Below are 7,486 nucleotides of genomic sequence, written 5' to 3' on the forward strand. Positions count from 1 at the left end.
CTTCATTTCATCTTCTCTCACAGTGTACATGTATATGGTCTTTTTTGATTCTTGTAGGCAAAATTACTGGGGCAGCGATGTTGATTGGTGCTCATTGCTATGTAAAGGATATACTTTTCAGTAAACATGGTATGGGCATACTGTCCTGCCTTGGGCATGACAGTACGTGTTAGAATATTGCTAGGCCTATGCTGAAAATTCTCAGCCAGTAGTTTTGCTGTTGTGAGGATTCCATCATCATCAGTGGTGCTTACATTACTGTTGCTGAATACCTGGACAAATATTATATTTGGTCTTGTATTCCTTGAGCTCTTCCCAGCATACTTTGCCATTATTGGAAAAATATATCTGGATTTTTGCCTCATTTCTTGGACACCAAAAAGCTGAAAATCAGACCCTGGGTTTCTTTCCCTATTATTGACAGCTGCTTCCACATCCTTAGGCTTAGCAGCAGCATGCTCAGAAGGAAGCCCTGAGAGAGTCAATCAGTGCAGACAGGGCGAAGCAGGAGGGGAAGCTGCCAAGGAATTGCTTTTTGGGTGAACAGGGAACAAGGGAGCTCTGGAATGTGCTCACAGGACTTGTGCTGAGGTGCCTTCCAAAGAAAGTGGGTCAGCTATGCCACCCTCACAAAGACTGGTACAGTCTCCCGCAGGGAGAAGATTGTTTTACACAGGCGCTCCACCCATACTGGCAGAGAAACAGGGGGTATTGGCACAGGGAGGGACTAGTTGGTGGTCAGCTCTCCTTGGAGCAAGTCTGACTGAAATGACTGGAAGCACTTGCAGAGGTATGTGAGGCAAAGATTGGTGTTAGAATAGTAATTTTTTGTTGTTGTTGTTATAGAATTGAATTTAATAACTACGATATTGGGTACAATAAAGGGCTTTAGAATGACCTGAATAGCTCTTTTGGCAGCCTTGATCTTGCTTTACCACAAGAAATCCTCAGGATGTTTCAAACATTGCCACATCTTGGAGTTCCCTTTCAATTTTTCTTCAAGTCTCCCTTTTAATACTGGGTTTGAACTGTTGATGGATTGTGACTCTGAAGAAAGCAGGAGGAGGAGTACCTTGCTACTTGGGTATCATTAGTCCCATTCAGTTCTTTTATTTGTACGTGTAGAAGTTGGTTTTTGCTCATTTACTGAAACTCTGTTTCACCACACTGCTGTTTGAGTTGGCAGCATTCTACTTTTTATTAGAACATACGTAGGTCCAGAAACTGATGAAACATAAATAGAAGGTTCACTGTAGTCTACTCTTTTCAGGGAAAATAAACATCATAGGATGCCTAAAAAAGAAATACCATGTTTTATCTTCTTGATTAGAAGCTAGAATCTAAATGACTGCTTCTTACAGGCAAGACTAAACGGAAAGACTGTGCTGAGCTTTGCTTCGAGGAACATATTTATCTCTCTATTGTCTTCACAAGTTCCCACTACTTCAGAAGCATGGCATTGATTATATATCTTGCTTTAATGCTATGTGTTTCTGTAAGGCTCATCAATTAGAGAATGAAATACTCAGGATTTCAGAAAGCAGCTTACTGCAAACAGGTTTCCTTTTCCTTCCTTTAAAGTAATGGAAAAGTGTGGGTTTTTTTGTTTTTTTTTTTTTTTTTTCCTTAAAAAAGAGGAAAAATAATTTTAAACACTAAAAAGGCTATGTTCAAGGTTTTGTAGGAATTACAACTAGAAAAAGTAAGACAAATATCATCAATTATATCAGTACTAACTTTGGCAGAACATGCTGTGTATTAGTGTTCTTGGTGAGACATACAATGCCTGTCTGTTAGCAGATACTGTGGATATTTTCCTTCACTGGGTTACCCAAAAGAAGCTATTCTCACTTTTGAGTGCCAACGACTGGAGATGAGCTAAATTTGTAGTACCCATTACCTGTAAAGAGTACCAAAATAGCGACATGAAACCAGACCCACACAGAAGCTCAAAATGCCAGGGCTGAGTGTTTGCTGCTCAGACCTGAAATGTGCCCTCTCTTCCCCACCTCCCACCCCAGCTCTTCCCAACTCTTGCAGAAGTAAATAGGGCATTCATACAACAGAGACAGAGAAAGAATTTTGAAAGTTATAAAAAACTCCCTGTATGTAATGATACCTCCTATAGTGCTAACCACGATACTAATGAAAAAGGTACACCCTGCATGTGCAAACTGGCATCCTTTTAACAGTATATTACTTTTTATCCTTCTATGAGGCGTAAAGTCAGTGGTAAAATTCCCATTGGATCTAGTTTCCATTAGATTTCTTCAATCATATTTTAGAGCTTAAACATGCATAGTCATTTTTCAAACGTAGCACTATATGTTCCATCACTACACTGCACTTTAATTGTTCCTCTCCCTTTCTCTTTGTGTATTATTTAATGTGTTACTCCAAAGGCTCTTTGAATCATGGGATAGTGCCTGCATGTTTATGTAGGCAGAGCAAGACTTGAACAACATTAAAAATTTTAGTAACACTGTCCTGCAGAACCGCCTAGTCTAAGATAATATCAAAGCCCATTATTCAACTCACATGTGGGTTTATTGGGACTTGTATAACATTTTGGCCATAAGCAAACAGAATAGGGTTCTGCTCACAAGAGCTGCTCTCTTCCTACTGAGATACTTTAAAACTTAAAATACCTTTCTGTATTTTTCCTTACTTATCCTCTCCCCATTCTTTCCCTCCTTTCCTCATTGGAAGCCATGGAAGAAATCAGTGGTGATGATAGAGAAAGGGGGCACAGTAATTATGGTCCTATTAATGTTTATTAATTTTGTTGAATATCTTCAGCTTTTGCAAAACTGGGTTCTAGGTGATCTGTAGCAGAAAACACAGGATTGGAGGTTTTGTTTCAGAGTTGTGGACAAGAATAATTGCTCTGGTTCAGAAAATATTTTGAGGGGCAAATAATATGAGTATCCTCCTCAGCAGATCTGGTGATTGTAACCCCACAGTGTAGTGGGTGGGAGAGGTAAGAAAATATATGGCGTCTCCTTCAGTGAGTGCTAAGGGAATCAAGTGAAATGCTTATTAGCATGGAAGGGAGAAGAAGGGAAGGGTAATGCTTCCTTCCTGACACCATCAGCAGAGATCCAGGGTAGATGTTGTCTAGCGCCTATAAGTTTGCTTTTAATGATAGCATTTCATCAAGAGTGAGTATTTTTCTTTGTTGATTAATTCCCATTCAGATTTGCACTGGTACCTAACAAGTGGATTTGTGTCTTATAGGTCAGGGTTAGACATGAAGTCTTGCAAAAACAACCAGCTCAGAAAACAACAAAATGGAAAGAAAAGAAAGAAGAAGCAGCATTTGCTAATTCTGAGCTGTTGGTAACCCAAGGAAATCTGTTGGAGGATGTACATTGCAAATAGACTCTGCTCAAACAATAGGCCTAGAAAGAACTAGCAGAATGCAACTCATCCACAGAGCAATTTTCATCAGTTCCAAGCAAACAACATCAGAATAAAATCATCAGAATAAAATCCTCTTTTCCGTCTGCAGGAATTAAATGCATAAACAATTTCCGAATCAATTTAAGATGTAAATCAGATTCACTTTATTAGAAAAGCCAGAGGACATTTTGACTGAACTTCATTCTTTGTCAACAGTAGAAACTGCTTCATAATTAGTTAAGTATTGGAGCCTCTCTCTCTTCAAAATAGCTAATATAAAATTTAATTATAAGGAAGCTACAAGGAAAGTTGCATTACTGTCCAAGAAAATAGCAATTTAGAATTCTTATTATACCATCAGTCATGTTTTTAGTAGGAATATACTGGTAGTGGCTTTGCAAATGACAATCAACTACTACATTTCTTGCTATCTTCACAGAACAAATAGTATATTTTCCAAAGAATGATAAAGGTACATCATTGTACAGTTTAATAGGATCTCACATTATGAGCAGTCCAGCACTGAATTATAGAGATCTGTAATTTCCACCATACTAATAGTCAAATACAATCCTAACATTAATTATTTTGTTTGTTGAAAACAAAAAAATAAGCCTTTGTTAAAGCTGAAGTCTTTCAAGATTGAACAGTAAAGAATTAGGAAACAGGCAAACATATTTTAATTGCTATACAAGGCATCTCCTTCGTTTATGCTTTGCAAAATAGAAGTAATTCCATAGAATTTAGCAGAGTTATACCTAATTCAAATTTTTCAAAGTCATTATGCAAGTCATATGTTATGGAGTTTATAATCTGTTTCTTTAAATAAATGTGTGATGTGGGTTAAATGGACATCATGTAGCCTCCCAGATTAATAATTTTGGAGTGTGAAGACTCATTAAAGAGTGACAATTCTCACAAAACAAAGATTTTATCCACTGTTCTCATTTAAATGTATGGTTAAATAATAACTCTGTACTGCAGTAAGGTTTTATGATGCTTTAGGAAGATAACGGGGGTGGCAATTTGTTTTGATCTTCTAAAAATGAAGCAAAATCTAATCAGAATGTTCAAATAAAGATTTTTCTATATAGTATATTTTTTCTCTGAGCCTTCTATTATTATCTTTCTCTTCATGGAATTTCAGCTGTGTTTTATATGACACAGGATGTGAAATTTAGGACATCGGCTATGAATAAACAATTAACACTGCTCTTGAATAGCTATTATTATGCTAAAACTCTGTAATCCTTTGTATTAATGAAGTATGGTAACTGGTTTCCAATGATGTATGTACAAAGCAAGTTTTTAGAAAGATCCTAATCCAAAATTTGTTATGTCATCAGGGCCCTCCTTTTGACTCAAGTCAAGAAGTCCATACAGGTTGGATTACATGCACTACCAGATAAATCCAGCTGTGAGATTGACAAAGAACTGAATATCCTAGTGCATAGCAAGTAAAAACTGAAGTGATGCATAGCTTTTAACAAAAATAGAGAGGCTTCAACATTTGAAAGAAAATATATCATCATTCTAACCTTATGACCACATTTATGTCCACTGTCACTAGTAAAAAAACTCTAATTACTCTATTGAAAACATGCTGTCAGTGGATTTGGAACTGTGCAGCTAGTATGGAACTGGAAACAGGAGTAATGCCTCTTTATTACTATTTTCCTTTGTTATTCTTTTAACTATCATATGTTATTCTCTGGAAGAGGTATTTTAAGTCTCCATCTCACTTTTGTACCTCAGAAAACATGGTATTTTGTTCTTAAAGTAATGGGACTTTTCAGATCATGTTTTGGCATCACCTTAAGAGCCATTGAAGACTGCAGAACACATGCCTAAAAGCTTGGATCTCATTCACTTTGAAAATTCACAAAGGCAATGTCCAACTTCAAAAAAGAAAAATAAGAGTGGGCAAAGGGAAGCAACTGAAAGTCTGTTTGACCTCTGAAACAAGTGGGATTGTTGGTTCAAATCCTTTGAAGTATAAAATTAAGCAACAAATTCCAGGCAATAGATTTCAATTGAGTGAGGACTACAGGAATTGGGGTAGCCTATCATTCATTCCCTTTCTCTCCTCTTCTTCATAGGTGTATAGTAGTTTCCCGTCCCAGTAGCGGAAGCTAAAACCTACTTTTCTAGAATTGTAGTATGATTCCCCCAGCCTACCCAGCTCTTGCAAAGCCCCTTCAGGAATCTTTCTCAAAGGTCCACTGAAATGGGAAATGAAATAAGCTTCTCTAGATTCACTCTTCTCCAAACTTGTAGGGGAAAATAGAGCAAATGCCTTGGGAAGTATTACTTTATGATGTATCCCATTCATTATGAAATTCCCTACAGGGAGCACTCTGTGGGCAGCCCAAGTTATAGAAGAATTTAGACTCCTTTTCCTCTATCAAGTTCACAGCTGGGCTTTTAGAAGATTCTGTGATAACACTGCAGCAAAGCTACACCAAGTTCTGGTACCTGGGAGACAGGAGTATTGATTGACACAGATGGGATCAGAACATTCCCTTAAAATACATTTTAAAATATCATAGGCTCCCTTCCACCTTCATCCCCTCCTCCACTTAATTCAGTTTATAAAAGTCATAGGCCTAAATTAAAGAAACCACAGATTTCACTATGCAGTGTAATAAATGGCTTAATTGAGCAGAAGTCTTACTTTTATTCTCAGTGAGATGAATACATTGCTGATGATCTGCGTGTCTCTGCACAAAGTGGGGAGATGGAAATGCAACTTCACTACAGAGATAGTAAATCTGTAACTCAGCCCTGTAGATGCACTTCTTTTTACTGTTAAGATTAAAAAGTGAAATTGGTGCACTTCTTTAGCTAAACTTACAAGAGAAAAAGATACCTTTTTCCTCTGTGCTCTGAGTCTGTATGGGCCCATTATGGGAATGGTATGGATGCCTGATCCAAAGTTTACTTTGATGTGGCCAGCTAAAAGATTCTGGTCTGCTTCCTAGCTGAAAGACAGGCACATCACATAAACTTTGAGCTGTGCGCTTGTTAAGTTACTTCTGTTATAATTCCCATGCCTTGTCAACCTTTTTTATTTTAAAGACTGAGCAAACCTCTTTCTCTCAATTTGTAAGTATTATTTCCAGATAAATATTGCAACAAACACCATATAGATCAGGCCTCCCTTTCTGTCCAAAAAATACATGGGGTCATACTGTGGGTGTCACTCTTTGTTCATTGGTGAACTCTTCGAGTTATTTTTCTGACTAAATTTTTCATTATTTGAATGCAGACCTAAAAATACAGCAACACTAAAAGGTTTCAACAAAAGTTCATTTGTACAGCTCACTAGCCCACTATACCTTTGTAAAGGCAACATATATGTTTGTAAATCATAAATGCTGGAAGAGAACATATATTACTGGGTCTCTGATCAAGATTCAGAATGAAAATATGTTAATATAAGGTCCTTGTACTCTTGTCTTCAGCTACGTCTGTTTTGATTTTCCTCTTTATAAGATAACACCCATTTGTCAATGCACATGCACACACATGCATAAACTCACATGACGTGGGCGCATACTAAATAACCAGCCTTATAGAGAGGGAATACAATATTTCAGTGACTGTAGAATGAAGCCCAATTTTATTGGCAGATTTCAATGATGCTAGACAATAAAACATTTGTAAGTTTTGCTGCAGACAGTCTGGCTGGCAGTTTCAGCAGCGCTAATTTATTGTGAATAAATAATTTCCTGGAATCTCTGAGGAGTCATTTTAATGCTCCAAAAAAATAAAAATCTGGCATGCCAATAAATTTGTTTTCTGTTGTTTTCAACCAAAAATACTTAAAATGAAAGAATTAAAAAGCACACTATTATTTCAAAGGTAGTATTTTGTAAATGTTGAATCTACCAGTTTCACACTGGTTTTACACATGAATAATCTGTGTTTACTTCATCTTTATATTTAAAGGCATGCCAAATACCATCTGTTTGCAGTTTCTTTTTTGTGAGTTATTTCTCAGTTCCAGGCAGAGAAACTATCCAGGTTAAAGAACTCCCATATTTCTGCAGAGTATATTTAGACTTTGTTTGTGTTTCTATCC

At 36.9% G+C, this 7,486-nt stretch overlaps 1 long non-coding RNA gene across 1 annotated transcript; it reads left to right on the forward strand.

Moving 5' to 3' along the window:
• The first annotated feature begins 705 nt into the window (after positions 1-705).
• LOC116963511 lies at positions 706-4,498 on the forward strand. Its single transcript, XR_004408228.1, has 2 exons — positions 706-790; positions 3,238-4,498. It is a non-coding gene; the product is annotated as an uncharacterized LOC116963511 (long non-coding RNA).
• Positions 4,499-7,486: the final 2,988 nt, after the last annotated feature.

This window comes from Tyto alba, unplaced genomic scaffold, assembly GCF_018691265.1.
Source record: "Tyto alba isolate M040663 unplaced genomic scaffold, T.alba_DEE_v4.0 Super-Scaffold_1000006, whole genome shotgun sequence".
NCBI lineage: Eukaryota > Metazoa > Chordata > Aves > Strigiformes > Tytonidae > Tyto > Tyto alba.